The sequence below is a fragment of the Triturus cristatus genome, chromosome 2_2 (genome assembly GCF_964204655.1).
Source record: "Triturus cristatus chromosome 2_2, aTriCri1.1, whole genome shotgun sequence".
Taxonomy (NCBI): domain Eukaryota; kingdom Metazoa; phylum Chordata; class Amphibia; order Caudata; family Salamandridae; genus Triturus; species Triturus cristatus.
In genome coordinates this window covers 298,916,939-298,943,728 of record NC_140582.1, presented here as the reverse complement: position 1 = coordinate 298,943,728, position 26,790 = coordinate 298,916,939, and positions in this window count along the sequence as shown.

The window sequence follows — 26,790 nt, the reverse complement described above, 5'->3', positions numbered from 1 at the left end:
TCTCGCAGATTGCAGCCCCTGGGGAGGGGGGGTTGCTGGGGAAAAAAGACAGCGACCACTTGAAAGAGGTCCGAGAGACAGATAGTATCGCCGCTAATAGTTACCTCGATCATTTAAGTTACGTGCCCATACATGACACGGTCCAAGGCTACACAGTTGAATACACCGGTGACTGGCAGTACAAAAGAGAACACACAGACTGCATGATCTATCTGGGGGCTCAGGAAAACCACATGTGACATCCATCAGAGAGCTGCGTGAATAATTACCTGGTTATCCCCTCAGCACAATGCAAACATGCACATACATGACACTGTTCAGGGATCTATCATCTACAGCGGACATTAAATGACCATTCATCATGGTCCCCCCATTAAAGCAGTGCACTTTGTGATCTGCATGGTACATGTTCTTTGCAGCGGGCACATTAACCCTCTGTGCTATTTTTCCAGGAGTCAACCCTTCCACTAGACAAAACTCCATCTCTCTCTAGGAAGAACATTAATCACCAAAGTTATCATTTCATTTTTATTGTTTCTGAAAATTGCTGGTGGCCAGGAAGGAGGCAGCAAATTTTTTTCAAAACATAATATACTTGCAAACACTACGCACCCACCCAAAATATGTACCCAGTGAGGTGACACCGTTCGCATCGCCCTAATCTGCTCAAGGTTCATGTGACCTCAGTGACAGAGTCACAGCGACTGGATTACTGTTGCTCTAGGGTGTGCTGCTTTGTAGGCCTGCTCGCAAGACTGGAGATGGATTTTGGTGGACAGGCCTTCAAGGATAACCCACAATAGACACCACTAGGGTACACCTGCTTGTGCTAAGACATCAAGCCTTCTAAGGTCTAGTGGGGCCTTCTACGGTCTAGCATGGGAATGTGCTCCCTCAGTAGAGTGGTCTGGTGGACTGGTCATGAAGGCTGAACCCGGTTCCCCAGTTCCAAATTCGACAGCTCTGGCCATAGTGCCACATCCTCTCCCCCACTGAACACCATACTTCCCCACTGAGAGAAACTTGCACTGCCTTCAGCTACAAACTAATTGTGCCCGCTATAAACACTTGGGTGTGGCTCAAAACAAATTATGCACTTGATAAGAGTAATATACTGCCTAAAAAAAAAGTAAAAGCAACCACTCATAGGGAATGCAAGATTAAGTAAAGCATGTGAAATGTAAGCAGAAACAACATGGTTACCTTAACGATCTCTCACTCACTATTCAGAAATCAGCGAGTGGTTTCACCTGACAAGTTATGGACATGACTAGAGGGCCCTGAAGGGAACAGTTTCAATATCCATTGCTTATATCCTTACAAAACGTAAGCAGTATGGTATAAAAAGACCACATCCATTAACACAGAGTCATGGTACACATTGTGATTTCCAATCCAACCAACAACCAGGTATTGCAGTACCTCCAGGAATGGTACACTCTCCCAACCTGGGAACAACAATGCTGTTCAAAGAAAGAAGAGAAAACGAAAGTAGCGCTTCACTGGCAAACTCTGTGATGCTGGTGTATTTGGATGTAAATAAAATCAATCTGGCCACTTTGCAACCCCTCTGTCTTACTTTATTTCGCCCCCCCCACCTCCCTTTCCCATGCTAGCAGCACCCCTCAGAGAGAAAACGAGAGAAAGAGGGCATCTCTCGCAACCGTGTTTCATTTTTGGATCCATTTCACATGAAAGCAACTGTAATTAGCACGAACCAAGCGCACAAACCAAGTGGAGCCTAAAATAAAACATTTCTCCTCCCCCCAACATTGTGCCCCCACCCTACCTAACCCACCGATCGCAAAATACCCCCCTCCCCAGCCCCAAAACTCACCTTTCCTCTCCGACGCGCAGGAAGCAAATGGCTTCCTGCGCCTCGGAGAACAAAGGGGAAACATCCATGACGTCAGCGCGCGAGCCGCGCTGACGTCATTGATGATGCGGGGGGAGGCAGGGGAAGGTCTTCCCCTGCCTTCCCAGTAAAAAAAATAAATAAATCGACCACTCACGGGGGGAGCGCCATCGCTTCCCCGTGGGTGGGTGTCATGACGTGCTGGACACGTCATGGGAACAGCGCGACTGTGCTCCATGACGTGTCCAGCACCTCATGGGCATACAAGGGGTTAATGGTTGAATTTTGGATTATTGTGAGGAAGAACATTTTTTCCAAAGGTTGTGCGACTGATAGTTGGCGCAAGAGTACGTGCAACACATTTTGAGCATTACACACTTGTGCCGTTTGGGGCAGACACCCGTCACAGCTCCAGTCACAACATTGGGCAGAGGCATCAGGGTAAGCTCCGCACTCTCTTAGTGGTGTTGCAGACACCATATCAGGCTGATTCGCCAGGATGTTTACTGGGCTGGAGCGAAGCTATTGGCTCACGCGTCCGCCTTCTTCAACGTTGTTGCCACGCCCCTGCTTTCAACTTATCTGGGTCAGGAGTCATTCCCCATCAGAGAATATGTGCCCAGAGAATTTGCTTGGTCTTGTGAAACTCACACTTTGCTGCATTCAGAGTGAGGCCTGCATCAGCAAGTAACTGGCACACTTGTGTGAGAGCCTTGCCATGCTCCTTTCGTGTTGTCCCAAATTCCAGTATGTCATCACTGTAATGCAAAGCATGTTCAACAGGTTGAATTACTTGGTGCATTACATCCTGAAATATTTCAGCAGCCGAAGACACTCCAAAACTCTCTCCTTTGTATCTGATAAAAAAAACATGAGTCGAAAAATTGGTAATGTACCTTCAATTCTCTTCCAGCTCGAGTTGATGGAATCCCTTGTTCAAGTCAAGACTTTGGCTCCATTTAATTGCATAATCATGTCCGCTATTTGGGGACCAGGATGTCTTTCTCTTGATTGTTTTGCTGCTCTGTCGCATATAAACACTAATGTGCACTGCACCTCCACTGTCCTTTTTTGAAAACCACCACTATGGACGAAATCCATTGCATAGGACCAGTGGATTGCTCAATTATTTCGTGCTTCAAAAGCATTTTCTTGAGTTTTCCTAAACCATGAAACAACAACAGGAACTCACTTACTATTTCAGACTAAGTTAGAAGGTTGTAACTGAGAGATATCAGTCCTATGTCAGCAGCAGTGGCAAAAATGAGCAGGCATGCACTGGATGAAGTTCCTTGGAGGACATGGACAGACACTTGCATTGATGTAATTTTGTGTCGCATGGTTGCTGTGAAGGACCCTTGGCTTTGCAGTGGTTCGGAAACAGCCCAAGTGTATACCTGTGTGCCTGATTGAATGGGGTGAGGCACAGGGGACAGGCTGTTAAACGTTTACACAGGCATGATGTTCATTGAGGCACCACTGTCTATGATAAAAGTTACTGGTTGATCATTCACTTTCAGTGTGATTTTGCGACACATCCAAATGAAGTTTGTTGTTTTGTTTGGTGAACTTCTTTTGAATATTAGTCTTCTGTACAAGCAGCTAATCCTGCATGTTCATGCCGCACTTTGTAGCTACCATTAACACACACCCATCTTCTTCATCGTTACTAAACTGCGATGTCGAGGATCCTTTGTACGATGAGCTTATCAACCATTCATCTAGTCTTGTTCCCATTAGTTGAAGTTGATGTTGCTTTTTTGATTTTGCGGGCATGGCAAGAATGTTTCAGGAATCTTTGGGCACCCTTTTTCTCTTCTCGCGATGACAGCATGGTGGTGACCCCTTTTATAAATCTAGCCATCTTCCTCGGGGTCAGGTAGAGTCTATGCAACGTAAATAAGTGATTCCTCTTTATGGCAGCCAGCTTAACTGTTGAATAGAGAAGACGCTGAGAGAGATGCCCTACCTCCGGATGCTCCTCTATTGGTGACTAGCCCTCCCATGGGTGGAGAGGGATTTTACTCTCTGTTGCCTTCCTTTGCCAATTCCCAATACCATACAGAAACTTCCTTTCTTAAGGGCTTTAAGTCCAACATCTTCTCATCGAATTTCTGAATCCACTGACTAACCCACCTCTGCTTTGACCCCCATGAAACTATGTGCAAGTATTTTTACCCAGAGAGAGCGCCTTTAGTTTTCTCCTGTATAGCCTCACAGGAAATCATACAAGTGCCTATCCTTAATTCTTCCCAGCGCCTAATACCCCCGTTGGTCAATGGTAGGCTTAGCTTATCCTTAAGTAAGGGAGAACCAGGCAATTCCCAAAATAGGGGCATACCCAGAATAGTACTCAATACCTAAGATGTTTTAGATTGAGTACCAAACCCCTGAGAAAGCCCACAACACATTCAATCTCACCTTCTTGAAACATCTGGAATCACCAAATTCATAGAGGAAACCATCCTTCCCTACAGAGCTCAGCATAGTTGTATATAGCATCCCCCTGCTGAAGTCATCCGGACAAGATAACAACATTCTAGAGTTACCAAATTGAAAGGACATATAGTGCAATAGAAGATCTGAGAATGAAACCCCACTCTTTTCTAATTTTCTTCTCAGTTTCTTCCAACTGAGTCTGGCTCCCTTGGAGGCTCAAATATAATTTGCTAGTCTGACCTGTATCCTTGCTAGACATTCCTTAGGGAATAGAAGAGGGACATTATTGTATAGGCATGTTACCTTGGGCAGGATCTTCATCTTAACCAGATTCGTCCTACCGTATAGCGGTAGTAAAAGATGGTCCCATCTTGCTAAAAGTCTGTCAATTTCTTAATCACCCTATCTAAATTATGCTTCGGCACCTGATCTAATTCCTGCACAACTTTAATACCCAGTTAGATGATCTTAGTCTGAGGAAACACAGTGCCACTTTTCTGATTCCAAAACATCACCTCTGTTTTATTCTTATTGATAGAGTAGGCTGTGAAATCACCGAAGGCATCAGTAATTTCTTCCATTCGTGTGACTGTCCTGCTGGGAAAATTCATGTACAAAATAATGTCATCTGCATACAAAGCAACCTTATTTTCAAATCCCCGAAACTCAAAGGAAAGAATGTCAATGTCTGTTCTGAAAGCCTGAGCTAGGGGCTCCATGTATAGATCGAAAAGTAAAGGGGATAGTGGACATCCATGTTGGGTTCCTCTCCAGATGTTTATTCTCCTAGTCAGATTATGAATGCGGGTTGAATGCCAGCCACTGCTAAAGCTTTCCACAAGTAAGCTCAAAAGATCCTATCAAATACGTAAGCCGCATCTATTGTGACTATAGCCAAAGCATCTGAGTTTGCAATAGATATGTCTCTTGATGAAATTAACAAACGGGTTAGGACAAACAACTGCCTTCCTGGCACAAATCACTTCTCGTCTGGATGTCTTATACCTGCTACCCTAGCTAGTCTTCTTGATAAGATACCAGTAAAAACTGTTATATTCATAGTTCAACAGGGAATTTGACCTATATGACTCCACCTTCTTTGGGTTCTTATTCAGCTTTAGGAGTAAGGTGATTATGACTTCATTCCACAACAGGGGGTATGTGATCTCCTAGACAACAACTCTCTACATATAGCAACTATAACCTCCTTCAAAGCTTTATTGAACTGTCCCTGGAGTGCATCAGTGCCTGCTGCTTTCCCACTCTGGGTTCTATTTATTTGTGGAAGGATTTCTTCCTCCAAGATGGGGCTCAAGAGGGCTGTTGTTCCTTTACAGAGAAAACTGGGAGCTGCACCCTCCTTAACCACTCTCTTAACTTTGCTTGCTTACAGTTAGTTGTCTCTGTGTAAAGGTCTTCAAACAACTTTACTATACACACTTCTATCTGATCTTGATCTTCTGAAGTATTTCCCTCTTCATTCACGATTAGTGCCTCAATGTGGTTCCATCCTCTGTCTATTCTTGCCTTCCAGGCAAGCAATCTTCCTCTCCTCTTCCTGTATTTAAAGTGTACCAATTTGCTCGCTTGCCACTTTTCTCTGTTCCTCCTCTCTATTACCTGCCCAAAACCCTCAAGTTTCTCAAGCAGCAGCCTATGCTCAGCCGCTTCCACCTCCTCCTCTGACTACTGTAGGTCCATTTCTAACATGCTAATTTCTTCCTCAAACCTTTTGTCCTCCTGCACTTTTCTTCCTTTCCAAGCCCCCTGCTTGCATGGAATACCTCAGACAATTGCCTAGCATACATCCCATACCATTTTCAGGGAAGCAGTGTCAAGATTACTTCCAAAATACTGCTGACTCCTCCCTTAATATCTTAAGTATGTCTGTATCTAAAAGTAGTGTTCTATTCAATGTCCACCTAAGTTTGACCTGAATTTCTGGCAAACCTATCGCCAAAACACTGCTGAATGATCTCAGCAATACAAAGGAATGTGCTTAACCCTTTGGGTGCCAGGCCTTTTCCCCCTCCTGTGCCTGGCGTTTCCCTAGTGGGTGGGTGTCATGATGAGATAGTCTCGTCATGGGCACAGCGCGACTGTGCTACATGACGAGACCATCTCGTCATGGGCACAGAAGAGGTTAATCCCCTTGACATTGTGTAATACTTATTTTTCTTCCTTAAAAGAATCTATCCTAGCATAACTGCAATATCTTTCATTAAAAAAGTGTATCCCAGTTGCGGCTAGTGACATTTGAAAGTGGTGAGGAGTAAAAGTTTGTGATGAGTCCCCAGTGGCAAGCGAGCGAACCCGACCATCATAAGGGCGGTTCGGGGGAGTTCTCGCCCGAAGTGTTTTTGAAAAAAAAAAAGAATGGGCAAATGGTGTATTTCCAAGCAAATTTGAGAAAGCCAGAAGGTTAATAAAGCTATAGTAAAAGTGTAGTTATGACATCAAAAAAGAGATTTCATATGATAATGAAGTAGGTAGCTGCTTATTCAGCATAACCACAGAACTTCATAACAGACTTTGAGATAACAATGCTGAGTACCTCACAGATTTCTTTATTTATTGATATACCTTTACAAATGAAGGGTCTCATTTATGAGAAGTGACGCATTGCTGCGTGAAAGCAGTGATGCGTCACTTCTTAGTGCGCCCTCCTTGCGACATGATGGATGCGTCATATTTACTGTATGATGCATCATGTCGCAAGGAGTTACAGATACATCAGTATTTCTGAAGTATTCTTAGATTTCGCTGTGTCACTTCTACAAGGCTTACTGATGTGGGAACGCCCACCCGGCATACATTATACCTGACGCAGGTATAACGTAGCGCAGGGGTTTACAAAGTGACGCATCTGCTTAGATGCGTCACTTTGTAAATAGGGTGCAACAGGAGCCATGTTTTACTCTGCCGATGCGTCACAAAAAGTGACGCAACGGAAGTGAAAACTGTCGCAAGGCCTCATAAATATGGCCCATTATACCTGACTCGGGTAGAATGTAGCGCAGGGGTTTGCAAAGTGACGCATCTGCTTAGACGCGTCACTTTGTAAATAGGGCGCAACAGGAGGCATGTTTTATGCTGCCGATGTGTCACAAAAAGTGACGCAACGGAAGCGCAAAACTGTCGCAAGGCCTCATAAATAAGGCCCGAAATCTACTTAGGAAATACAAGTTGTGATTTGTCAGACTGGACACGAGAACGCAAGGAATAAACTTCCTTGCTGTCTCATTGTGTCCAGTCCGACAAATCACAATAAAGGCGCATTGGCTGCCAGCTCAAGTATATTGAACTATACTGTTTATTTTTGCAGACTTGATATTACTTCTAGTCTTTATTTGGACCTATTGCAGACACCTGTGTCTGCACTTAAGCAAGAAACAAGTTGGAGTTTTGAAAGTCTGCCAATTAGCCCTGCCAAAGGAGCACAAAGGCTAGAGACATGCAGTTCCTTTCGATTACAGGCACGTGACAATACCGAGTCAGCAATTAAATTACATTGCAACTTCAAAATCCCACAAACATACTGGCACTTTACAGAAAGATGGGACCTGGAGATGGCAGCCGCCATGCATGTTGCGTTCCATGTCATCAAGCAGCTTCTGTGTTGACATTAAACGGGACGTGCCTCAGTAATGAGCATTGAAATCGCCTTTTGCTCGTCACATTTATTTCATGGATGGTGGGAAGCCATAGCGAAGAAGAGATTTCAAAGGCACACAGACTTTTCTTAATGCCAGGTTTCCCTCAACAGTTGCATGCGTAGTGTCTAGAACTTCAAATACGCGTTTAAAATATGGGGTCATAAAAAGGTAGAACAGGCAAACAGTCAGACAAAGCTGTGCATCGGTTTTGAAACGTGAAGCTGATCTAGTTTACTTTAACAGCATTTGCTAAGTCACGTATAGATTATGCGTTAATAAGTTTAAAAACGGGTACAGGTGAGCGTTAACAATAAATTAATTATATCATACCAGGACTGGTACTGTTAGAGTATGCAAATACGGGAAGGTTCCAGGGGCACGACACAACTAGAGAGGAGCTGTTCTGAAAAGCAATAAAGGCAACTCATGAAGGTATGGGCAAAAGTAATTTAAACCTAAAGAAATTTAAAGCAAAAAGGGTCTTTCATAACCTCTGTACATAGTACTTATTTTACAACGAGGGAAAAACTCCTTGACTTGTCCCGAGTGAAAACATTCACTGGCTGGCCCATTTAAATTGCTCCACTAATCACAAGCACGGAAGGTGTACTTGCTTCCCGTGTTAATTATTCTGAGCGGGGTTATCTGAAAAGGGAAACAGAATAGGCCGGGGTGTCAGAGTTAAAACGGCCCGACTTCTATCTGTCAAAACACAGAAAATGATGTAAAAGTCGGCTAACCGGGAGATTAGTTCAATGGCTGCATAACCTCGACATCCGTGGAGACTGGCGCCAACAATGCGTAAAGTGGAAGTAAACGTGCTGCATGAAGCGTAACCTACGTGATGGCCATAAACAACAGATATTACGGGCAGATATCTATCAGGTCAAAAAATGCTCCAAAGTGCGAACAGACTCGGACCCGTCTGACTAATTAATGGTAATTCCGGGACAGCTGAATGAAGCCGGGGACAGCAAATAAAATAAACTCCAGCGACTAAATCGAAATAACAAAATAGCAAAGAACCACTACCGCCGGCCGCTACCGCCCCTGAAATAGTGCCACCTGGGGCGGGCCGCCCCCACCGCCCCCCCCTAGCTACGCCACTGAGTTACATTGAAAAAGAGGAGATTGTAGACAGGAGACTGATCAAATAAAGCCCATTTGAGCTTAAAAACATTGGACGTTTCCTGGCTGAAACGGGTCTGTTAGCATGTATGGTTGTACTACCACTGCCTCTTCCTTCTGCCCACAATGGTCTATTATATTGCCACAGCCTCTCTTGCCAGTCCTGTATTGTTGGTTTGTTGCCCCTGCCCCCCTTTCCACTGCCCTCCATAGTCTGTGGTGCTGCCACTGCCCTTCCTGCCTGCCCAGTGTGGTCAAATTGTTGCCTCTGCACTCTCCTACCTGCCTCAATTTTCAAAGTCCATGCCCCTGGCCTCTGCCTCTCAACAGTATCCCAATGAACAACTAGATTGCTAACATTCTATATTTATCACAAAAGTGTGGAACGCCTGACGTCATCTTGATGTAATCAAAACTTTAATACCTAGAGCATTTCCTTCAGAAATTACATATACGAGAGGGTCTTATTTGCATCAAAAATATGGTTAGTGCTCTAAAAAACTAAAATGAGGACATATTTTCTGAGTTTTCAAATAGCGACAAAGAACTTTTAAACTATTTGTAATCTTTATGTTTTTTTATCCAGTTTACCACTTGATTAAATGTTGCACTTAGGGGAGAGGATGTGGTGTTCCTTCCAGAGCTGCAGACTTTGCAACTGGGGAACCAAGTTGGAGTTTCTGCTTCAGCTCAACATTCTGTGATTCTGGTCAAATCACTTAATCTCCCCATGTCTACAACCAAAATGAATTTGATCTTGTGTCATGTAACCAATGCTCATGTAAAGCACTTCAATACCTGACAAGTCAGCACTATATAAAACTGCAAATACACAAAAAATAAGTGTTTTTTACATCTCTGTCATTGGGCTACATGTGGGCTACATCTGGGTGTTTTTGTGCTGCATTTGGGCTCTTTTGTCTCTGGTGGCCATCTTGGGAGATTTATTTGTTATCAAGTTTCCTAATTTCCTCATTTACTGCAGTCTCCTCAGAAGGAAATGCTTTCAGTTTTTTACTTTGATTCCATCAAGAGGGGATTCAGATATGTCACACATTTGCCATACATTCTGAATGTTAGCACACTAGCTGCTCATTAGATAACTTTAGTAAAGCTACTGCTCACCACAGAAGTCTGCTGCTGGTATTAAAAGTGCATGTTTCAGTCTGCATATCAGAATTTTTTAAAAAAATAGAAGAGGATGTGAGAAGTCACTCAAAATGTGCCCTAATTTTTCTTTCTTCAGCACTAATCATAATTTCTATGGCAAGATGAAACCCCTCATTGTGTTCCTTGTTAAATTAAATATTTTAAGTGTTACCAGTTTATTCCAATCAAGATGGCTTCAGGTGTGCCATACTTTTGTCATAAGTAAGACAGTAAGCGCTCTAGTTGTTCTTAAGAACACTCTGGGACATTCTGTCATTGGGCTATACTTGGGCTACATCTGGGTGATATTTGGGCTACATTTGGGCTCTTTTGTCTCTGGCGGCCATCTTGGGAGATTTATTTGTTATGAAGTTTCCTAATTTCCTCATTTACTGCAGTCTCCTCGGTAGGAAATACTTTCAGTTTTTTACTTTGGTTCCATCAAGAAGACATTCAGATGTGTCACACATTTGCCATGAATTCTGAATATTAGCACTCTAGTTGCTCATTAGATCACTGTAGTAAAGCTACTGCTCACCAGGGAAGTCTGCTTCTGGTATTCAAAGTGCTTGTTTCAGTCTTCATGTCAGAATTGTTTTATGGAATAGAAGAGGATTTGAGAAGTCAAAATGTGCCCTAATTTTTCTTTCTGCTGCACTAATCATAATTTCTATGGCCAAATGAACCCCCTCATTTTGTTCCTTTGTAAATTAAAGGTTTTAAGTGTTACCACTTTATTCCAATCAAGATGGCTTCAGGTGTGCCATACTTTTGTCATAAGTAAGACTGTTAGCGCTCTAGTTGTTCGTTAGAACACTCTGGGACATTCTGTCATTGGGCTATACTTGAGCTACATCTGGGTGATATTTGGGCTATTTTATCTCTGGTGGCCATCTTGGGAGATTTATTTGTAATGAAGTTTCCTAATTTCCTCATTTACTGCAGTCTCCTCAGAGGGAAATGCTTTCAGTTTTTTACTTTGATTCCATCAAGAAGGTATTCAGATATGTCACACATTTGCCATACATTTCGAATGTTAGCACTCTAGTTGCTCATTAGATCACTGTAGTAAAGCTACTGCTCACCAGGGAAGTCTGCTGCTGGTATTCAAAGTGCATGTTTCAGTCTGCATGTCAGAATTGTTTTATGAAAGAGAAGAGGATTTGAGAAGTCAAAATGTGCCCTAATTTTCCTTTCTACAGCACTAATCATAATTTCTATGGCAAAATGAACCCCCTCATTTTGTTCCTTTGTAAATTAAATGTTTTAAGTGTTACCACTCTATTCCAATCAAGATGGCTTCAGGTGTGCCATACTTTTGTCATAAGTAAGACAGTAAACGCTCTAGTTGTTCTTAAGAACACTCTGGGACATTCTGTCATTGGGCTATACTTGGGCTACATCTGGGTGATATTTGGGCTACTTTTGGGCTCTTTTGTCTCTGGTGGCCATCTTGGGAGATTTATTTGTTATGAAGTTTCCTAATTTCCTCATTTACTGCAGTCTCCTCAGTAGGAAATACTTTCAGTTTTTTACTTTGGTTCCATCAAGAAGGCATTCAGATGTGTCACACATTTGCCATAAATTCTGAATGTTAGTACTCTAGTTGCTCATTAGATCACTGTAGTAAAGCTACTGCTCACCAGGGAAGTCTGCTGCTTGTATTCAAAGTGCATGTTTCAGTCTGCATGTCAGAATTGTTTTATGGAATAGAAGAGGATTTGAGAAGTCAACATGTGCCCCAATTTTTCTTTCTGCAGCACTAATCATAATTTCTATGGTAAAATGAACCCCCTCATTGTGTTCCTTTGTAAATTAAATGTTTTAAGTGTTACCACTTTATTCCAATCAAGATGGCTTCAGGTGTGGCATACTTTTGTCATAAGTAAGACTGTTAGCGCTCTAGTTGTTCGTTAGAACACTCTGGGACATTCTGTCATTGGGCTATACTTGGGCTACATCTGGGTGATATTTGTGCTACATTTGGGCTCTTTTGTCTCTGGTGGCCATTTTGGGAGACTTATTTGTTATGAAGTTTCCTAATTTCCTCATCTACTACAGTCTCCTCAGTTGGAAATACTTTCCGTTTTTTACTTTGGTTCCATCAAGAAGGCATTCAGATGTGTCACACATTTGCCATAAATTCTGAATGTTAGCACTCCAGTTGCTCATTAGATCACTGTAGTAAAGCTACTGCTCACCAGGGAAGTCTGCTGCTGGTAGTCAAAGTGCATGTTTCAGTCTGCATGTCAGAATTTTTTTTATGAAATAGAAGAGTATTTGAGAAGTCAAAATGTGCCCTAATTTTTCTTTCTGCAGCACTAATCATAATTTCTATGGCAAAATGAACCCCCTCATTTTGTTCCTTTGTAAATTAAATGTTTTAAGTGTTACCACTGTATTCCAATCAAGATGGCTTCAGGTGTGCCACACTTTTGTCATAAGTAAGACTGTTAGCGCTCTAGCTGTTCGTTAGAACACTCTGGGACATTCTGTCATTGGGATATACTTGGGCTACATCTGAGTGATATTTGGGCTACATTTGGACTCTTTTGTCACTGGTTGCCATTTTGGGAGACTTATTTGTTATGAAGTTTCCTAATTTCCTCATTTACACAGTCTCCTCAGTTGGAAATACTTTCAGTTTTTTACTTTGGTTCCATCAAGAAGGCATTCAGATGTGTCACACATTTGCCAATAATTCTGAATGTTAGCACTCTAGTTGCTCATTAGATCACTGTAGTAAAGCTACTGCTCACCAGGGCAGTCTGCTGCTGGTAGTCAAAGTGCATGTTTCAGTCTGCATGTCAGAATTTTTTTATGAAATAGAAGAGTATTTGAGAAGTCAAAATGTGCCCTAATTTTTCTTTCTGCAGCACTAATCATAATTTCTATGGCAAAATGAACCCCCGCATTTTGTTCCTTTGTAAATTAAATGTTTTAAGTGTTACCACTTTATTCCAATCAGGATGGCTTCAGGTGTGTCATACTTTTGTCATAAGTAAGACAGTAAGCGCTATAGTTGTTCTTAAGAACACTCTGGGACATTCTGTCATTGGGCTATACGTGGGCTACATCTGGGTGATATTTGGTCTACTTTTGGGCTCTTTTGTCTCTGGTGGCCATCTTGAGAGATTTATTTCTTATGAAGTTGCCTAATTTCCTCATTTACTGCAGTCTCCTCAGAAGGAAATACTTTCAGTTTTTAACTTTGGTTCCATCAAAAAGACATTCAGATGTGTCACACATTTGCCATAAATTCTGAATGTTAGCACTCTAGTTGCTCATTAGATCACTGTAGTAAAGCTACTGCTCACCAGGGAAGTCTGCTGCTGGTATTCAAAGTGCATGTTACAGTCTGCATGGCAGAAGTTTTTTATGAAATAGAAGAGGATTTGAGAAGTCAAAATGTGCCCTAATTTTTCTTTCTGCATCACTAATCATAATTTCTATGGCAAAATGAACCCCCTTATTTTGTTCCTTTGTAAATTAAATGTTTTAGGTGTTACCACTTTATTCCAATCAAGATGGCTACAGGTGTGCCACACTTTTGTCATAAGTAAGACTGTTAGCGCTCTAGTTGTTCGTTAGAACACTCTGGGACATTCTGTCATTGGATATACTTGGGCTACATCTGGGTGATATTTGGGCTACTTTTGGGCTCTTTTGTCTCTGGTGGCCATCTCGAGAGATTTATTTGTTATGAAGTTTCCTAATTTCCTCATTTACTGCAGTCTCCTCAGAAGGAAATACTTTCAGTTTTTTACTTTGGTTCCATCAAGACGGCATTCAGATGTGTCACACATTTGCCATGAATTCTGAATGTTAGCACTCTAGTTGCTCATTAGATCACTGTAGTAAAGCTACTGCTCACCAGGGAAGTCTGCTGCTTGTATTCAAAGTGCATGTTTCAGTCTGCATGTCAGAATTGTTTTATGGAATAGAAGAGGATTTGAGAAGTCAAAATGTGCCCCAATTTTTCTTTCTGCAGCACTAATCATAATTTCTATGGCAAAATGAACCCCCTCATTGTGTTCCATTGGAAATTAAATGTTTTAAGTGTTACCACTTTATTCCAATCAAGATGGCTTCAGGTGTGGCATACTTTTGTCATAAGTAAGACTGTTAGCGCTCTAGTTGTTCGTTAGAACACTCTGGGACATTCTGTCATTGGGCTATACTTGGGCTACATCTGGGTGATATTTGTGCTACATTTGGGCTCTTTTGTCTCTGGTGGCCATTTTGGGAGACTTATTTGTTATGAAGTTTCCTAATTTCCTCATCTACTACAGTCTCCTCAGTTGGAAATACTTTCCGTTTTTTACTTTGGTTCCACCAAGAAGGCATTCAGATGTGTCACACATTTGCCATAAATTCAGAATGTTAGCACTCTTTTTGCTCATTAGATCACTGTAGTAAAGCTACTGCTCACCACGGAAGTCTGCTGCTGGTATTAAAAGTGCATGTTTCAGTCTGCATATCAGAATTTTTTAATGAAATAGAAGAGGATTTGAGAAGGCCCTCAAACAGTGCCCTAATTTTTCTTTCTTCAGCACTAATCATAATTTCTATGGCAAAATGAACCCCCTCATTGTGTTCCTTTTTAAATTAAATGTTTTAAGTGTTACCAGTTTATTCCAATCAAGATGGCTTCAGGTGTGCCATACTTTTGTCATAAGTTAGACAGTAAGCGCTCTAGTTGTTCTTAAGAACACTCTGGGACATTCTGTCATTGGGCTATACTTGGGCTACATCTGGGTGATATTTGGGCTACTTTTGGGCTCTTTTGTCTCTGGTGGCCATCTTGAGAGATTTATTTGTTATGAAGTTTCCTAATTTCCTCATTTACTGCAGTCTCCTCAGAAGGAAATACTTTCAGTTTTTTACTTTGGTTCCATCAAGACGGCATTCAGATGTGTCACACATTTGCCATGAATTCTGAATGTTAGCACTCTAGTTGCTCATTAGATCACTGTAGTAAAGCTACTGCTCACCAGGGAAGTCTGCTGCTGGTAGTCAAAGTGCATGTTTCAGTCTGCATGTCAGAATTTTTTTTATGAAATAGAAGAGTATTTGAGAAGTCAAAATGTGCCCTAATTTTTCTTTCTGCAGCACTAATCATAATTTCTATGGCAAAATGAACCCCCTCATTTTGTTCCTTTGTAAATTAAATGTTTTAAGTGTTACCACTGTATTCCAATCAAGATGGCTTCAGGTGTGCCACACTTTTGTCATAAGTAAGACTGTTAGCGCTCTAGCTGTTCGTTAGAACACTCTGGGACATTCTGTCATTGGGATATACTTGGGCTACATCTGAGTGATATTTGGGCTACATTTGGACTCTTTTGTCACTGGTGGCCATTTTGGGAGACTTATTTGTTATGAAGTTTCCTAATTTCCTCATTTACACAGTCTCCTCAGTTGGAAATACTTTCAGTTTTTTACTTTGGTTCCATCAAGAAGGCATTCAGATGTGTCACACATTTGCCAATAATTCTGAATGTTAGCACTCTAGTTGCTCATTAGATCACTGTAGTAAAGCTACTGCTCACCAGGGCAGTCTGCTGCTGGTAGTCAAAGTGCATGTTTCAGTCTGCATGTCAGAATTTTTTTATGAAATAGAAGAGTATTTGAGAAGTCAAAATGTGCCCTAATTTTTCTTTCTGCAGCACTAATCATAATTTCTATGGCAAAATGAACCCCCGCATTTTGTTCCTTTGTAAATTAAATGTTTTAAGTGTTACCACTTTATTCCAATCAGGATGGCTTCAGGTGTGTCATACTTTTGTCATAAGTAAGACAGTAAGCGCTATAGTTGTTCTTAAGAACACTCTGGGACATTCTGTCATTGGGCTATACGTGGGCTACACCTGGGTGATATTTGGTCTACTTTTGGGCTCTTTTGTCTCTGGTGGCCATCTTGAGAGATTTATTTCTTATGAAGTTGCCTAATTTCCTCATTTACTGCAGTCTCCTCAGAAGGAAATACTTTCAGTTTTTAACTTTGGTTCCATCAAAAAGACATTCAGATGTGTCACACATTTGCCATAAATTCTGAATGTTAGCACTCTAGTTGCTCATTAGATCACTGTAGTAAAGCTACTGCTCACCAGGGAAGTCTGCTGCTGGTATTCAAAGTGCATGTTACAGTCTGCATGGCAGAAGTTTTTTATGAAATAGAAGAGGATTTGAGAAGTCAAAATGTGCCCTAATTTTTCTTTCTGCATCACTAATCATAATTTCTATGGCAAAATGAACCCCCTTATTTTGTTCCTTTGTAAATTAAATGTTTTAGGTGTTACCACTTTATTCCAATCAAGATGGCTACAGGTGTGCCACACTTTTGTCATAAGTAAGACTGTTAGCGCTCTAGTTGTTCGTTAGAACACTCTGGGACATTCTGTCATTGGATATACTTGGGCTACATCTGGGTGATATTTGGGCTACTTTTGGGCTCTTTTGTCTCTGGTGGCCATCTCGAGAGATTTATTTGTTATGAAGTTTCCTAATTTCCTCATTTACTGCAGTCTCCTCAGAAGGAAATACTTTCAGTTTTTTACTTTGGTTCCATCAAGACGGCATTCAGATGTGTCACACATTTGCCATGAATTCTGAATGTTAGCACTCTAGTTGCTCATTAGATCACTGTAGTAAAGCTACTGCTCACCAGGGAAGTCTGCTGCTTGTATTCAAAGTGCATGTTTCAGTCTGCATGTCAGAATTGTTTTATGGAATAGAAGAGGATTTGAGAAGTCAAAATGTGCCCCAATTTTTCTTTCTGCAGCACTAATCATAATTTCTATGGCAAAATGAACCCCCTCATTGTGTTCCATTGGAAATTAAATGTTTTAAGTGTTACCACTTTATTCCAATCAAGATGGCTTCAGGTGTGGCATACTTTTGTCATAAGTAAGACTGTTAGCGCTCTAGTTGTTCGTTAGAACACTCTGGGACATTCTGTCATTGGGCTATACTTGGGCTACATCTGGGTGATATTTGTGCTACATTTGGGCTCTTTTGTCTCTGGTGGCCATTTTGGGAGACTTATTTGTTATGAAGTTTCCTAATTTCCTCATCTACTACAGTCTCCTCAGTTGGAAATACTTTCCGTTTTTTACTTTGGTTCCACCAAGAAGGCATTCAGATGTGTCACACATTTGCCATAAATTCAGAATGTTAGCACTCTTTTTGCTCATTAGATCACTGTAGTAAAGCTACTGCTCACCACGGAAGTCTGCTGCTGGTATTAAAAGTGCATGTTTCAGTCTGCATATCAGAATTTTTTAATGAAATAGAAGAGGATTTGAGAAGGCCCTCAAACAGTGCCCTAATTTTTCTTTCTTCAGCACTAATCATAATTTCTATGGCAAAATGAACCCCCTCATTGTGTTCCTTTTTAAATTAAATGTTTTAAGTGTTACCAGTTTATTCCAATCAAGATGGCTTCAGGTGTGCCATACTTTTGTCATAAGTTAAACAGTAAGCGCTCTAGTTGTTCTTAAGAACACTCTGGGACATTCTGTCATTGGGCTATACTTGGGCTACATCTGGGTGATATTTGGGCTACTTTTGGGCTCTTTTGTCTCTGGTGGCCATCTTGAGAGATTTATTTGTTATGAAGTTTCCTAATTTCCTCATTTACTGCAGTCTCCTCAGAAGGAAATACTTTCAGTTTTTTACTTTGGTTCCATCAAGACGGCATTCAGATGTGTCACACATTTGCCATGAATTCTGAATGTTAGCACTCTAGTTGCTCATTAGATCACTGTAGTAAAGCTACTGCTCACCAGGGAAGTCTGCTGCTTGTATTCAAAGTGCATGTTTCAGTCTGCATGTCAGAATTGTTTTATGGAATAGAAGAGGATTTGAGAAGTCAAAATGTGCCCCAATTTTTCTTTCTGCAGCACTAATCATAATTTCTATGGCAAAATGAACCCCCTCATTGTGTTCCATTGGAAATTAAATGTTTTAAGTGTTACCACTTTATTCCAATCAAGATGGCTTCAGGTGTGGCATACTTTTGTCATAAGTAAGACTGTTAGCGCTCTAGTTGTTCGTTAGAACACTCTGGGACATTCTGTCATTGGGCTATACTTGGGCTACATCTGGATGATATTTGTGCTACATTTGGGCTCTTTTGTCTCTGGTGGCCATTTTGGGAGACTTATTTGTTATGAAGTTTCCTAATTTCCTCATCTACTACAGTCTCCTCAGTTGGAAATACTTTCAGTGTTTTACTTTGGTTCCATCAAGAAGGCATTCAGATGTGTCACACATTTGCCATAAATTCAGAATGTTAGCACTCTAGTTGCTCATTAGATCACTGTAGTAAAGCTACTGCTCACCAGGGAAGTCTGCTGCTGGTAGTTAAAGTGCATGTTTCAGTCTGCATGTCAGAATTTTTTTATGAAATAGAAGAGGATTTGAGAAGTCAGAATGTGCCCTAATTTTTCTTTCTGCTGGACTAATCATAATTTCTATGGCAAAATGAACCCCCTCATTTTGTTCCTTCGTAAATTAAATTTTTAAGTGTTACCACTTTATTCCAATCAAGATGGCTTCAGGTGTGTCATACTTTTTTCATAAGTAAGACAGTAAGCACTCTAGTTGTTCTTAAGAACACTCTGGGTCATTCTGTCATTGGGCTATACTTGGGCTACATCTGGGTAATATTTGGGCTACTTTTGGGCTCTTTTGTCTCTGGTGGCCATCTTGGGAGATTTATTTGTTATGAAGTTTCCTAATTTCCTCATTTACTGCAGTCTCCTTAGAAGGAAATACTTTCAGTTTTTTACTTTGGTTCCATCAAGAAGGCATTCAGATGTGTCACACATTTGCCATAAATTCTGAATGTTAGCACTCTAGTTGCTCATTAGATCACTGTAGTAAAGCTACTGCTCACCAGGGAAGTCTGCTGCTGGTATTCAAAGTGCATGTTTCAGTCTGCATGTCAGAATTTTTTTATGAAATAGAAGAGGATTTAAGAAGTCAAAATGTGCCCTAATGTTTCTTTCTGCAGCACTAATCATAATTTCTATGGCAAAATGCACCCCCTCATTTTGTTCCTTTGTAAATTAAATGTTTTAAGTGTTACCACTTTATTCCAATCAAGATGGCTTCAGGTGTGCCACACTTTTGTCATAAGTAAGACTGTTAGCGCTCTAGTTGTTCGTTAGAACACTCCGGGACATTCTGTCATTGGGATATACTTGGGCTACATCTGGGTGATATTTGGGCTACATTTGGGCTCTTTTGTCTCTGGTGGCCATCTTGGGAGATTTATTTGTTATGAAGTTTCCTAATTTCCTCATTTACTGCAGTCTCCTCAGTAGGAAATACTTTCAGTTTTTAACTTTGGTTCCATCAAGAAGACATTCAGATGTGTCACACATTCGCCATAAATTCTGAGTGTTAGCACTCTAGTTGCTCATTAGATCACTGTAGTACAGCTATTGCTCACCAGGGAAGTCTGCTGCTTGTATTCAAAGTGCATGTTTCAGTCCGCATGTCAGAATGTTTTTTATGGAATAGAAGAGGATTGGAGAAGTCAAAATGTGCCCCAATTTTTCTTTCTGCAGCACTAATCATAATTTCTATGGCAAAATGAACCCCCTCATTGTGTTCCTTTGTAAATTAAATGTTTTAAGTGTTACCACTTTATTCCAATCAAGATGGCTTCAGGTGTGGCATACTTTTGTCATAAGTAAGACTGTTAGTGCTCTAGTTGTTTGTTAGAACACTCTGGGACATTCTGTCATTGGGCTATACTTGGGCTACATCTGGGTGATATTTGTGCTACATTTGGGCTCTTTTGTCTCTGGTGGCCATTTTGGGAGACTTATTTGTTATGAAGTTTCCTAATTTCCTCATTTACACAGTCTCCTCAGTTGGAAATACTTTCAGTTTTTTACTTTGATTCCATCAAGAAGGCATTCAGATGTGTCACACATTTGCCATGAATTCAGAATGTTAGCACTCTAGTTGCTTATTAGATCACTGTAGTAAAGCTACTGCTCACCAGGGAAGTCTGCTGCTGGTATTGAAAGTGCATGTTTCAGTTTGCATGTCAGAATTATTTAATGAAATAGAGGAGGAGTTGAGAAGGCACTCAAAATGTGCCCTAATTTTTCTTTCTGCAGCACTAATCATACTTTCTATGGCAAAATGAACCCCGTCATTGTATTCCTTTTTAAATTAAATGTTTTCAGAGTTACCACTTTATTCCAATCAAGATGGCTTCAGGTGTGCAATACGTTTGTCATAAGTAGGACTGTTAGCGCTCTAGTTGTTCTTTAGAATACTCTGGGAAGCTGCAGTAGAACACAAAGGAATCAACTGACAGTCTCTGCCCTTGTTGGATGTACATGTTTTACTGAGAATTTCAGACTTCATTCTCACATGACTGAGAAAGATAATGTGAATTTACAGAAAATATGCTCTCAGTTTAACTTATAGATCACCTTCCAAACCTCTGTGGGAAAAGCATGAGAAAATAGTTTTCTCTCAAACATGATTCATGATATCACTACAGAAGGCTTTTTCACATGGTAAAATCACCTTAGAACACACCACATTTCCTAAAATGAGTTTGGTACCATCAACAAATGATTTATAATGTAACTAAAGTCTTAAAACCTTCTATTAACTGCAATGCTTTTTAATGAGGTGCTATCATGTATATTGGTCCCAAGATGGCTGCCAACACTTCTTGGATGAAGTACTGACAGCCAATCAGATCTCACGATGAGATGTGTGGTTAGGCTCCGCCCAGATAATCAATCTATTTAACTCTAATTTTCTCAGGAACTACTGAACGGATTTACACCATTTAAGCAAAAGGCACGAGTCTGAACTGAGGACTACCTCTTTGCCAAATTTGGTGTAATTCCGTTCAGCAGTTCGGGCTGTAGCTGCATCATCAGGTCCTATGGGAAAATGCATGGGGAAAACGCGTTTTGGGACACCCCTTTTTTCTCGGCCCCCGCTTGACGAATCACCGTGAAAATTTCAGGATAGGAGCGGACCGGAGCTGGCCAACAGTTTAGAAAATTTTGCAAAGATTCGTCAATCGGCACCAACGTTATTCCAAATAGAATGTTGCAGATTTCCTATGGAAAATAGGTCCTAACTATAACTACCTACTGGCCAGTAGGTAATATATATATATATATATATATATATATATATATATATATTACCTACTGGCGGTCGCCAGTAGGTAGTTATAGTTAGGACCCTGTTTCCATAGGAAAACCGCAACATTCTATTTGGAATAACTTTGGCACCGGTCGACGAATCCTCGCGAAATTTTCAAAACTAATGGGCGCTACGCTACGCTCCTACCCTGAAAGTCTCGGGGGGATTCGTCAAGCGGGGGCTGAGAAAAAAGGGGGGTCCCAAAACGCGTTTTTCCCATGCATTTTTCCATAGGACCTTTAGACACAGCTACAGCCCGAACGGCTGAACAGAGTTACTTGAAATTTGGCAGAGAGGTAGTCTACAGGTCAAGGAAGTGCCTTTTGTAGGTCTGGTGTAAATCTGTTCAGTAGTTCCTGAGAAAATAGCATTTAAATCAATATATATATCTGTGGCAGCTTACGTGCGCTTACCGTGCACTTACGGTAAGCTTACCGTACGCGTACGGTGCCATGCGCGAGCGCGATTCTGATTGGCTGTTAGATCTTAGTAAACATTCGAATCGGTCGAAACCAGGAAGCGGCGGCCGCCATTTTCTCTCTCGCACTCTGAGGGGGGGAGGCAAAACAAAGGGTGAGTGAAAACATACAAAGAGGCAGGTTTGACAGCTCCCAACCACCTAGCCTTGATTATGGTGTCCCAAAAGAACCCCCAAGGCAAAAAATTAAATTTATTTTTTTTACGAAAAAACGCCGATTACGCTTACCGTACGCGTACGGTAAAAATTAATTATTAAAAAAACAGTATCCACACTTTCCCACCCCCGTTTGCTAAAGGTGCCCGCAGGGCACCTTTAGTGCATGCAATATATTTTCAAAATAAAACTTTTAATTGATTACCTTTCATAACGATGCGCATAATATGTCCTCCGTGAGCGGACGGTGCGCGAAGCGCATCGTGCGTACATTGCCCATCCAGTGTAACGCGGGCACGCGGTGCGCGTAGCGCACCGCGTGCCCACCGTGCGTGCACGGCACTAACTGCGTAAACTGGGCGCGCGGTGCACGAACTGCGTTAAGTGGGCGCGCACGCCACGAACGGCGTAAAGTAACTTGGCATTTAAAAAACCGTACAAATTCACTGAAAAAAACATAGGTTTCACACACGTTATAGTTAGGAATTAGCATTTAAAAAACCTTGCAAATTCAGTGAAAAAACCATAGGTTTCACACATGCTATAGTTAGCTGGAGATTTTACTCATAAAAAATCAATGAAATTCCCCCGTTATAGTTAGTGCAGGCAACTATAACTCACGCGACCGCAATCCTCTGCTGATGACATATGTGTCTTTATGAAAAAAAAATATTTGTAATATATGTATAGCTAAAATTTAATGGAAGAAGACATGGGCAAATAAGTGTCTAAATACAGTATTAGCATCAGCAGAGGATTGCGGTCGCGTGAGTTATAGTTGCCTGCACTAACTATAACGGGGGAATTTCATTGATTTTTTATGAGTAAAATCTCCAGCTAACTATAGCATGTGTGAAACCTATGGTTTTTTCACTGAAATATATATATATATATATATATATATATATATATATATATATATATATATATATATTAGCATACATCAAGCTTTTTCATAATCAAGAAAGCACTCTCGAGCCCAGCTCCATATGCTAAACGCAATTAACACACCTGCCTGTGGGAGGAGGAGCTTAGAGTCCACTTCAAAGGGAGTGGTCTCTCGAGTCCACGAGGAATCAACAGCCTGTGGGACCGGCACTGATGACGGCCATTCCGGCCAGAAACGCGTCTGCCATGAGATTTCACAGACTACAGGAATACGTTTTGCATGCTGAATAAATCCCTTCTTGTGCCCAGAGCATGTGTCCCGCTGATTTTTCAAAAAGGTCAGCATTTGGTGGTGAAGTATAGCCGGTTTTCGCTGATACCGGCAGGGGCACGCCCTCTCGTTCAGGAGCTCCGCGTAATCAGCAATTTGTTGGTGCAGTACGAGGAGTACAAACGCGGCGCCCCCCCAAGCTGAGTTATTTCCATTTGGATATTATTAAGCGAGGGGAGAGAGGAGGTGGCATTGTGCTGCCTGACAAGGGCACAATTAGAGGGTTTAGCCGGACCATCATCTCCAGGACTTTGTAGGTGGAGTGCAGCACAGCGCCATGAAATTGGGGACATTATCATTTGTTCAGAGTTCCATATCACTGGATTGTGGAACCTCGTGGTGACTGCAAGTACCATGATGCATTGGACTTGGGATGCTAAACGCAATTAACACACCTGCCTGTGGGAGGAGGAGCTTAGAGTCCACTTCAAAGGGAGTGGTCTCTCGAGTCCACGAGGAATCAACAGCCTGTGGGACCGGCACTGATGACGGCCATTCCGGCCAGAAACGCGTCTGCCATGAGATTTCACAGACTACAGGAATACGTTTTGCATGCTGAATAAATCCCTTCTTGTGCCCAGAGCATGTGTCCCGCTGATTTTTCAAAAAGGTCAGCATTTGGTGGTGATATATATATATATATATATATATATATATATATATATATATATATATTAGCATACATCAAGCTTTTTCATAATCAAGAAAGCACTCTCGAGCCCAGCTCCATATGCTAAACGCAATTAACACACCTGCCTGTGGGAGGAGGAGCTTAGAGTCCACTTCAAAGGGAGTGGTCTCTCGAGTCCACGAGGAATCAACAGCCTGTGGGACCGGCACTGATGACGGCCATTCCGGCCAGAAACGCGTCTGCCATGAGATTTCACAGACTACAGGAATACGTTTTGCATGCTGAATAAATCCCTTCTTGTGCCCAGAGCATGTGTCCCGCTGATTTTTCAAAAAGGTCAGCATTTGGTGGTGAAGTATAGCCGGTTTTCGCTGATACCGGCAGGGGCACGCCCTCTCGTTCAGGAGCTCCGCGTAATCAGCAATTTGTTGGTGCAGTACGAGGAGTACAAACGCGGCGCCCCCCCAAGCTGAGTTATTTCCATTTGGATATTATTAAGCGAGGGGAGAGAGGAGGTGGCATTGTGCTGCCTGACAAGGGCACAATTAGAGGGTTTAGCCGGACCATCATCTCCAGGACTTTGTAGGTGGAGTGCAGCACAGCGCCATGAAATTGGGGACATTATCATTTGTTCAGAGTTCCATATCACTGGATTGTGGAACCTCGTGGTGACTGCAAGTACCATGATGCATTGGACTTGGGATGCTAAACGCAATTAACACACCTGCCTGTGGGAGGAGGAGCTTAGAGTCCACTTCAAAGGGAGTGGTCTCTCGAGTCCACGAGGAATCAACAGCCTGTGGGACCGGCACTGATGACGGCCATTCCGGCCAGAAACGCGTCTGCCATGAGATTTCACAGACTACAGGAATACGTTTTGCATGCTGAATAAATCCCTTCTTGTGCCCAGAGCATGTGTCCCGCTGATTTTTCAAAAAGGTCAGCATTTGGTGGTGATATATATATATATATATATATATATATATATATATATATATATATATATTAGCATACATCAAGCTTTTTCATAATCAAGAAAGCACTCTCGAGCCCAGCTCCATATGCTAAACGCAATTAACACACCTGCCTGTGGGAGGAGGAGCTTAGAGTCCACTTCAAAGGGAGTGGTCTCTCGAGTCCACGAGGAATCAACAGCCTGTGGGACCGGCACTGATGACGGCCATTCCGGCCAGAAACGCGTCTGCCATGAGATTTCACAGACTACAGGAATACGTTTTGCATGCTGAATAAATCCCTTCTTGTGCCCAGAGCATGTGTCCCGCTGATTTTTCAAAAAGGTCAGCATTTGGTGGTGAAGTATAGCCGGTTTTCGCTGATACCGGCAGGGGCACGCCCTCTCGTTCAGGAGCTCCGCGTAATCAGCAATTTGTTGGTGCAGTACGAGGAGTACAAACGCGGCGCCCCCCCAAGCTGAGTTATTTCCATTTGGATATTATTAAGCGAGGGGAGAGAGGAGGTGGCATTGTGCTGCCTGACAAGGGCACAATTAGAGGGTTCAGCCGGACCATCATCTCCAGGACTTTGTAGGTGGAGTGCAGCACAGCGCCATGAAATTGGGGACATTATCATTTGTTCAGAGTTCCATATCACTGGATTGTGGAACCTCGTGGTGACTGCAAGTACCATGATGCATTGGACTTGGGATGCTAAACGCAATTAACACACCTGCCTGTGGGAGGAGGAGCTTAGAGTCCACTTCAAAGGGAGTGGTCTCTCGAGTCCACGAGGAATCAACAGCCTGTGGGACCGGCACTGATGACGGCCATTCCGGCCAGAAACGCGTCTGCCATGAGATTTCACAGACTACAGGAATACGTTTTGCATGCTGAATAAATCCCTTCTTGTGCCCAGAGCATGTGTCCCGCTGATTTTTCAAAAAGGTCAGCATTTGGTGGTGATATATATATATATATATATATATATATATATATATATATATTAGCATACATCAAGCTTTTTCATAATCAAGAAAGCACTCTCGAGCCCAGCTCCATATGCGTGAGTTCTTTATTCACAAAATGACAAACAAACGCCCGACGCGTTTCGGTGCAGCCGCACCTTGGTCACGGGTAATCAGTAGTTTGTGAACAGTGAAACATATAGTGAATAAACAAAACATAAAAGTAGGACTACCTGTCCCAACTCAGTTTCGAAAACGTTTTACTTTGGCATCCATCTTGGAATGGTCAAAATATATAAATACCGCTATTCAAAATGACATTATTCAAGACAAATTATGTCGTTACATTAATAACTATGTGCATAACTATGATTTTGATTTAACATATTTCGAATGTTGTTCAATTCTGCCCAAGTGGGCATACATCATTCATAACTATTATGAGCGAAAAATAGTGCGCATTATTTAAATCAAGCCACTGTGGGTTGTTTTGGATAATTCTGCCCCAGTGGGCGTACAGTTGTCGAATAGCAGTGTTTTTCAAATTATATAATTTCAATCCAACTAAATCATCTGTAAATCCATCTTCTTAAAAAGTATGCTGACAGTATGGTCTCCTACAAAAATACAAAATTGTGCAATCACTATGATATATGTGCAAAGATAAAAACAAACTCATGGCTTCTCATCAATATAATACACTGTGAGCTCTCAAAATTGCAGCACAAAAACATGATTAAATTACCCTAAATTAACCGACATTTCTTCATCTTTATTCAAACCCAGTGGTTGGACGGTATCATACTTAATAATCAATCTCGACTCCAGTTGTCTCAATTCTCTCACTCTGTCTCCGCCCCTTTCTGATTTAAGAATTCTGTCTAGGGCACAAAATTGTAGGACATTGACATTTTTTCCATGTAATTCTTTAAAATGCCTAGCAATAGGGTATTGTTTGTCCT